The sequence below is a fragment of the Nerophis ophidion genome, linkage group LG04, assembly GCF_033978795.1.
Source record: "Nerophis ophidion isolate RoL-2023_Sa linkage group LG04, RoL_Noph_v1.0, whole genome shotgun sequence".
In the NCBI taxonomy this organism is placed as follows: domain Eukaryota; kingdom Metazoa; phylum Chordata; class Actinopteri; order Syngnathiformes; family Syngnathidae; genus Nerophis; species Nerophis ophidion.
Window position 1 is genome coordinate 77,354,685 of NC_084614.1, and position 8,991 is coordinate 77,363,675.

Consider the following 8,991-nt stretch of genomic DNA (forward strand, 5'->3'; position numbering starts at 1 on the left):
TCCATTGTTTAATTTCATTTAGACACGCTTCCAACTGACTACAGTCCGGCATGTTGGTCAGCTTTAGGGGCATGTAAAGTTGGGTGTCATCAGCATAACAGTGAAAGCTAATACCGTATTTGCATATTTTATGTAGTCCAGGTAGACATCCAAGTCCTTGAAAGCAGTCTTTATACTCTTCCATGAGTGAGTCTTGAGCATTTGCAGTTTCTTGAGATGTCACCACAAACACTCTTTTGACAAGGTTAAGCTTTGTGCATGCACTGAGTCCCAGGATTGGTTGTACTCTCATATCCACAATCAGCAGCTTTGCTCTCATTTGTCGACCCTTGTGTTTAAAAGTTGCAATACATCCGCCTTTAACAGGAACTCGTTCTCCAGTGTATCCACTTACTTTGGTTTTTACTGGACGGATTTTGCTCTTTACAGTCAGTGTTTTGTAATCTTCCAAAGATAGCAGGTTTACGTGAGCACCTGTATCTAACTTGAATGGTATTGTCGTCTGATTCACTGTAATTGGAACAATCCATTCTTCTTTTTCAATTGTGCACGCTTGCACCACATTGACAATAAACTCGTCCTTATCATCATCTTCTTCAACTGTGTGAACTTTCTGTCTTGAAGCTGCTTTACAACACTTTGCATAGTGATTGCTCCTTCCACAGTTGTTACATGTTTTTCCATATGCACGACAATATTTTGGCTTGTGGCTGCCTCCACATTTACCACATTTAAATTCCACAGATTTGTCTTTTTGATCCTTTTGTTTGGTACACATTTTCTTTTTCCATTGTTCTTTATGTATGGCATTAACTGTTGTTTCACCTCTTCGTAGTTCCTTTGCTTGTGCTCTGGTGGTCTCAGCTGCTCTACACATACTGACACACTTATCTATCAATCAATCAATCAATCAATGTTTACTTATATAGCCCTAAATCACAAGTGTCTCAAAGGGCTGCACAAACCACTACGACATCCTCGGTAGGCCCACATAAGGGCAAGGAAAACTCACACCCAGTGGGACGTCAGTGACAATGATGACTATGAGAACCTTGGAGAGGAGGAAAGCAATGGATGTCGAGCGGATCTAACATGATACTGTGAAAGTTCAATCCATAATGGATATAACACAGTCGCGAGAGTCCAGTCCAAAGAGGATCCAAGACACAGCAGCGAGAGTCCCGTTCACAGCGGAGCCAGCAGGAAACCATCCCAAGCGTAGGCGGACCAGCAGCGCAGAGATGTCCCCAGCCGATACACAGGCGAGCAGTACATGGCCACCGGATCGGACCGGACCCCCTCCACACGGGAGAGTGGGACATAGAAGAAAAAGAAAAGAAACGGCAGATCAACTGGTCTAAAAAGGGAGTCTATTTAAAGGCTAGAGTATACAAATGAGTTTTAAGGTGAGACTTAAATGCTTCTACTGAGGTGGCATCTCGAACTGTTACCGGGAGGGCATTCCAGATTACTGGAGCCCGAACGGAAAATGCTCTCTAGCCCGCAGACTTTTTTTGGGCTTTGGGAATCACTAATAAGCCGGAGTCCTTTGAACGCAGATTTCTTGCCGGGACATATGGTACAATACAATCGGCAAGATAAGATGGAGCTAGACCGTGTAGTATTTTATACGTAAGTAGTAAAACCTTAAAGTCACATCTTAAGTGCACAGGAAGCCAGTGCAGGTGAGCCAGTACAGGCGTAATGTGATCAAACTTTCTTGTTCTTGTCAAAAGTCTAGCAGCCGCATTTTGTACCAACTGTAATCTTTTAATGCTAGACATCTAACGTAAGCCCAGTTTCTCGAAGCAGTCTTTCTCTTAGTGCATTATCCATTGTACCACAAACAATCCTATCTCTCACTAATGAGTCTCTCAGAGTGTCAAATTCACATGTTTTGCTTAGTGTATGAAGCTCCGCCATGTACTGATCAAAAGGTACTCCTTGCTTTTGGTCATGTGTGAAAAACTTATACCTCTCAAATGTCACGTTTTGACGAGGCACAAAGTATTCTTCGAACTTTGTCATTAGCTGTTCCAGTGTCAAATTAGCTTCATCCAGCTGAAAGCTATTATATATATCCAAAGCATCTTCTCCAATAACATGCAAAAGAATGTGAGCTTTCAGCTTTTCATTGTCACCTCCTGCTCCGCTTGCTGCTAAATATATATTAAATCTTTGCTTAAAACGCTTGCAGTTATCAGCAAGATTAGCAGTTAGTAGCATTGGGCTAGGTGGACTTAGCTTTTCCATGACTGTACTTTGGGTAAGTTACCGGGACTACACAGCTCTTTGTGTTGTTGGCTTTCTTCCAACTTGGGCACAAGATCCTCTTCTATTTGTTTAATCTGTCTCTTGTCCTCTGTGTCACTTTACCGCCGCTCATAGTCTTCACACACCGTAGCAAACTCCTCAGAAATGTGGCGTCCTTCGTTGCATTCTGGGTAGTGTAGTTCTATTATTCCCTGGCTCATAACATCACAGTGGGCGGTTTTAAGGAGTTGTTGATAAAATTATCCGTAGTAGCAATATTAATAATGTTGCGTTTATTATGCACCAGCGACCCCAAAAAGGGAATTAGTGGCAGAAAATGGATAGATGGATGGATCAGTCCAGAGAAGGAGTCTCCCCTGCTCTAGAGTCCAGTGGTGACATGCTATACACCACTGCATCCAATGCTTTGCATTGGCCTTGGTGATTTATGGCTTAGATGCAGCTGCCTGGCCATGGAAACCCATTCCATGAAGCTCTCTGCGTACTGTACTTGGGCTAATTGAAAGGTTTGGAGCTCTGTAGCAACTGACTGTGCATAAAGTCTTTGCACTATGCGCTTCAGCGTCCGCTGACGTCTCTTGTCAGTTTACGTGGTTGAGTTGCTGTTGTTCCCAAACCCTTCACTTTTCTTGTAATAAAGTCGACTTTGGAATATTTAGGAGCGAGGAAATTTCACGACTGGATTTGTTGCACAGGTGGCGTCCTATGACAGTTTCACGCTGGAAATCACTGAAAGCGGCCCATTCTTTCACAAATGTTTGTAGAAACAGTCTCCATGCCTAAGTGCTTGATTTGATACACCGGGCCAAGTGATTAGGACACCTGATTCTCATCATTTGGATGGTTGGCCAAATACTTTATAGAATGTTTTATCGAATGCATGTTTTATTGATATTATATGTCCATCGCGATATGTTTTGATATCATTATAACGCTCTGCCGTGGCTTTCTATTGTGTGCGTGCGTGTGTTTTTTGTTTTGTTTTTTTTAATGGAGGTGCCAACCCTCCCCCCACCTCGCTGTCGGCCAGCAATGTTATCGCCGGCGAGTTGTTGCCAGCCGGGTGGATGACTTCAGGGAAGCTTTAAAAAAAAAAAAAGCGCCGTCAGCACCGGCGAACCTGCACCGTTCAGACTCAGCAATGAAGCCGGAGAACGCGACGCTCTTCGCTTCCCCGACAATAAAAGTCGAGTCACCCCGCGGTAGTTGGCCGCCGCAGACGGGGAGATTAACCGTTGGCACCACGCTGATAACGGGCGGGTGATTTGTGGCGCTGAAGCCGTCAACACGAGGAGGCGCATTAGTGGAATGATCCCCGGCTGGAGCTGCGTGTTCCAGCAGGCCCTCGTTACAAGGACCACGTGGGAGCGCCCGCGCGGGCCTTAATTGTGTCGGCGAGTCAGCGTTTTTTTCAAAGTTGACCTCTTTTTCAAGACCTCTGCAGTTAGTTTGCAGAATTGTATTTACAACTACGGATGGGTGCTGTTAACATCTGAACCCAAACCGTATATCGTCACCAAAATGTCCATCTATCTTACTCCCGGTACCAGGCAATCAATACCAGTACTCAAAGGTACTGATTATTGGTGCTTTTGTGTGTGTTAAAGGCCTACTGAAACCTACTACTAGCGACCACGCGGTCTGATAGTTTATATATCAATGATGAAATATTAACATTGCAACACATGCCAATACGGCCTTTTTAGTTTACTAAATTGCAATTTTAAATTCCATGCCGAAGTATCTGTCACGCCTGTAAGTTATGTTTTGGTCATGCAATGTTTAGTTTTTGGACATTTAGTCACGTTTTGCACTTCCTGGTTTTCCATCCATCCATCCATTCTCTACCGCTTATTCCCTTTCGGGGTCGCGGGGGGCGCTGGCGCCTATCTCAGCTACAATCGGGCGGAAGGCGGGGTACACCCTGGACAAGTCGCCACCTCATCACAGGGCCAACACAGATAGACAGAAAACATTCACACTCACATTCACACACTAGGGCCAATTTCCTGGATTTGTTTGTTTATATATATATATATACATATATATATATATATATATATATATATATATATGTATTATTGGTGTTTATGTTTTTTCTTTTATAGGCCCTGCTTTATAGAAGAAACAACATTTTTTTTCAATATGGCAAACAAAATATGCAACATTTTCCCCCAAAAACCTCTCAAAGTGGAATATTTAATGTGACGTCGTTGGAGCCTTGAATAGGTCAATAATCCATAATGACACTGATTTTGATTTATTATTTTGTTTTTAGTAAACAACAGCCTAGATGGCAGCTTTGTGTTATTAGAGTAAACATTGCAACATTTTCTTGTCACATTTCACCTGTTTGCTCTTTAATAGCACTTTTTCGGTTTGTTATTTTTTTAATCGTATTTTTAGAATGTGCTTAGGGCCGTTAAAAAATTACCCCCGGGCCGCACTTTGGACACCCCTGTACGAGGATGACAGGGGATGCAAAACAATAACACATGCCCTTCTTATTTATGATTTACTTTTTAAATTTGATCTCAGTTCTGTACACTGCTGCTGGAATTTTTAATTTTCCCGAGGGAACTCTACTGAAGGAATCAATAAAGTACTATCCTTCTATCTATCCTCGTTCATCCATGCGGACTTGGCTCTCTTGGTTGCTTTGTTGGGTCGGCTCCTGTCTCCGGCCATACTCCCCCCACCACAGCAGACGTTGGCGTGGAACACCACAGAGTGTATATGTTTGTTTTTTGTTGTTGTTTTACTTTTGCGTCTGGTTGCATCAGCTCTCATCTTTTAAAGTCTTTAATGTCCTTTGTGTTCTTTGACGATTCTTTCTTACACACATGTTTATGTGTGCAATGGCTATGAGTTTTTTGTCCCCTTGGCCTCAGTCTGGACCCCCTCTACAGGGGCCCAGATGTTTGCTGTTGCACAAGCATGGGATAAAGTGTGTAACTTTTTGTCTGTAAAATACATAATTGCAGTTTTTTTTATTAGCATGGATGAAATCTAGGAACAACATTTCATAATTAATATTTAAAACCCCAAACCAGTGAAGTTGGCACGTAGTGTAATTCGTAAAATAAAAACAGAATACAATGATTTGCAAATCCTTTTCAACTCATATTCAATTGAATAGACTGCAAATACAAGATATTTAATGTTCGAACTAAGAAACTTTTTTTTTTTTGGCAAATATTCATCATCTTAGAAATTAATGCCAGCAACACAGTGCAAAAAAAGTTGGCACATGGGCATTTTTTACCACTGTGTTACATGGCCTTTCCTTTTAACAACACTCAGTAAACGTTTGGGAACTGAGGAGACTGATTTTTTAAACTTTCCAGGTGGAATTATTTCCCATTCTTGCTTGATTTACAGCTTAAGTTGTTCAACAGTTCGGGATCTCGTTTGTGGTATTTTAGGCTTCATAATGTGCCACACATTTTCAATGGGAGACAGGTCTGGACTACAGGCAGGCCAGTCCAGTACACTCCTCTTTTACTACAAAGCCACACTGTTGTAACACGTGGCTTGGCATTGTCTTGCTGAAATAAGCAGGGGCGTGCATGATGACGTTGCTTGGATGGCAACATATGTTGCTCCAAAACCTGTATGTACCTTTCAGTATTAATGGTGCCTTCAGAGATGTGTAAGTTACCCATGCCTTGGGCACTAATACACCCCCACACCATCACAGATGCTGGCTTTTCAACTTTGCGCCTAGAACTATCCGCATGGTTCTTTTCCTCTTTGATCTGGAGGACACAACGTCCACAGTTTCCAAAAAACAATTTGAAATGTGGCCTCGTCAGACCGCACAACTCTTTTACACTTTGCATCAGTCCATCTTGGATGAGCTCGGGTTTAGCGACGCTGGCAGAATTTCTGGGTGTTGTTGATAACTGGCTTTCGCTTTGAATAGTACAGTTTTAACTTGTACTTACAGATGTAGCAACCAACTGTAGTTACTGACAGTGGTTTTCTGAAGTGTTCCTGAGCCCATGTGGTGATGACCTTTACACACTGATGCCACTTTTTGATTCAGTACCACCTGAGGGATCGAAGGTCAAGGGGATTCAATGTTGGTTTTCAGCCTTGCTGCTTACGTGCAGGGATTTACCCAGATTCTCTGAACCTTGTGATTATATTACGGACCGCAGATGGTGAAATCCCTAAATTCCTTGCAATAGCTAGTTGAGAGATGTTGTTTTTAAACATTTGTTCATGAAGTGGTGACCCTCGCCCCATCCTTGTTTGTGAATGAACAAAAATGTCATGGAAGCTGCTTTTATTCCCAATCATGGCACCCACCTGTTCCCAAGTAGCCTGTTCACCTGTGGGATGTTTCAAATAAGTGTTTGATGAGCATTCCTCAACTTTCTCAGTCTTTTTTGCCACTTGTGCCATATTTTTCCAAACATGTTGCAGGCAATTCCAAATGAGCTAATACTTGCAAAAAATAAAGTTTTCTAGTTTGAGCGTTTAGTATCTTGTCTTTGCAGTCTATTCAATTGAATATGGGTTGAAAAAGATTTGCAAATCACTGTTTTCTGTTTTTATTTACCATTTACACAACGTGCCAACTTCATTGGTCTCGGGTTTTGTATATTGAAAAAAAGAACATTATTAAAAAAAATAATAAAGGCCACAAAAACGCATCGATCAAATTGGTTGTAATTAGCCTCTTAAGTCCTTTAGCAGCTATAAAATGATGTTGCTGAAAAGACGATATCTGTAAAATGTGTGTCTGTGGAGCACAAGCACTGATCCTGCAGCCGTGTGTGGAACTGTCAGTGTGCCCAGTTACTAAATAAAAACTAAATATTCCTGGCACGACAGCGGTGAGTGTTGATAAATCATATTGGGCGTGATAAATAATTATATTCGCATTTTCTCCCAGTATTGTGGGAGTTTTAATGATCAGCATATATTTTGCATGTTAATGAAGACAGAGACCCAAAATGTATTGCACGCCTTATTCTGCTCACTTAAGAGACACAATCCACTTTGCACAGGTTTAGTAGATCAGCTCTGCGTGTGCTATCGGGTTTGCACGTGTTTTAGTACACGCAAACCTTTAATAAATCAGGCCCTATGAGTCCAACTCCATCCTGGAGACGAGGATTGCACTTTGTCAGGCCTCTACCTTCACACCTGTGCAACTTGGGTGTGCCACCTGAAGACTAAGCACAAAATAACCACAAGAAGGTGCCAATCTCTCAGGAGGGGAAGTAAAAAAATAAAAGTGAAATCAACTCAATAAAGTATCCTTGATCCACATTTTTCCCACCATCACTACATTTATCTTAACTTGATGGCCTAATTCTTAAACTGAATGTTCACCTTTAGTAGGACTTCACACACAATAGTCAATATTTACACCACTGAAAAGTACAATCCACTTATGAGCAAAACAAAAACATTCTTCTCAAACTAGTTTATCAACAAGTCAGCTGCGTCATGCCTCAAAGTTTCCGCCTCCTCCACTTATTCACACACAGAGAAACTTAACAGCACTGCCTACACTCCAGACCAGGGGTCTCAAACTCAATTTACCAGGGGGCCACTGGATGCAGAGTCTGAGTGAGGCTGGGCCGCAAGAAAATATTTCTTTTTTTTTTTTTTTGCATACTCCTCAGCATGTCTAGTTGTATAATGACGTTTCAAATTGTATCCCTTGTGCAACTTTCTGGGTGCAAATAAGACACGTCGGGGTGCCCCTGTGCTCAACAAAGAAATATCGCATCTCCCACTTTTCCTGGAATTGTCTTTGCTCATCACTAACCCTTCTCTTCACTGCAGGCTTTGAAAAAGACATGTTTGGGGTTGTGGAATATATTTGTATTTAGCCCACGCACGGAGAATAATGTTGTTTCCGCAATGTGCGTCGCTCCGCTTTTCCTCCCTACAGCAACACGGCGGTCGGCGGATAATAGCCGGGAAAGATAGCGAGCGCAAAAAAGTGACGGCTCCCGGAGTGTTTATATGTAGTGTTCATCGTGTGAGGCAATGCAAACTAAACAAGAAAAAAAAAAAGCAAATAACGGTTTGAATTGGTCCAGGTTATCGGGGACTGTTATTACTGACGGACAGGTGTCGCGGTGTGACTGCAGCCAGGCACCTAAGTGAACCCCCGTCTCCATGACAACGTCTCTGTCGCTTTCACTCATTTGCAGCTTTTCCACCAACGCAGGGTAGGCAACCCAGAACGTTGAAAGAGCCATTTTGGACCCGAATAACACAACGCTGTCAAGCGCCGTTCATATAAAACTTGCGGGCCGCACTAACATTAAAGGCCTACTGAAATGAGATTTTCTTATTTAAACGGGGATAGCAGGTCCATTCTATGTGTCATACTTGATCATTTCCAGATATTGCCATATTTTTGCTGAAAGGATTTAGTAGAGAACATCGACGATAAAGTTAGCAACTTTTGGTGCTGATAAAAAAGCCTTGCCTGTACCGGAAGTAGCAGACGATGTGCGCGTGACGTCACGGGTTGTGGAGCTCCTCACATCTGAACATTGTTTACAATCATGGCCACCAGCAGCGAGAGCGATTCGGACCAAGAAAGTGGCGATTTCCCCATTAATTTGAGCGAAGATGAAAGATTCGTGGATGAGGAAAGTGAGAGTGAAGGACTAGAAGAAAAAAAAGACTACAGTGGGAGTGATTCAGATATTATTAGACAAATTTACTAGGATAATTCAGGAA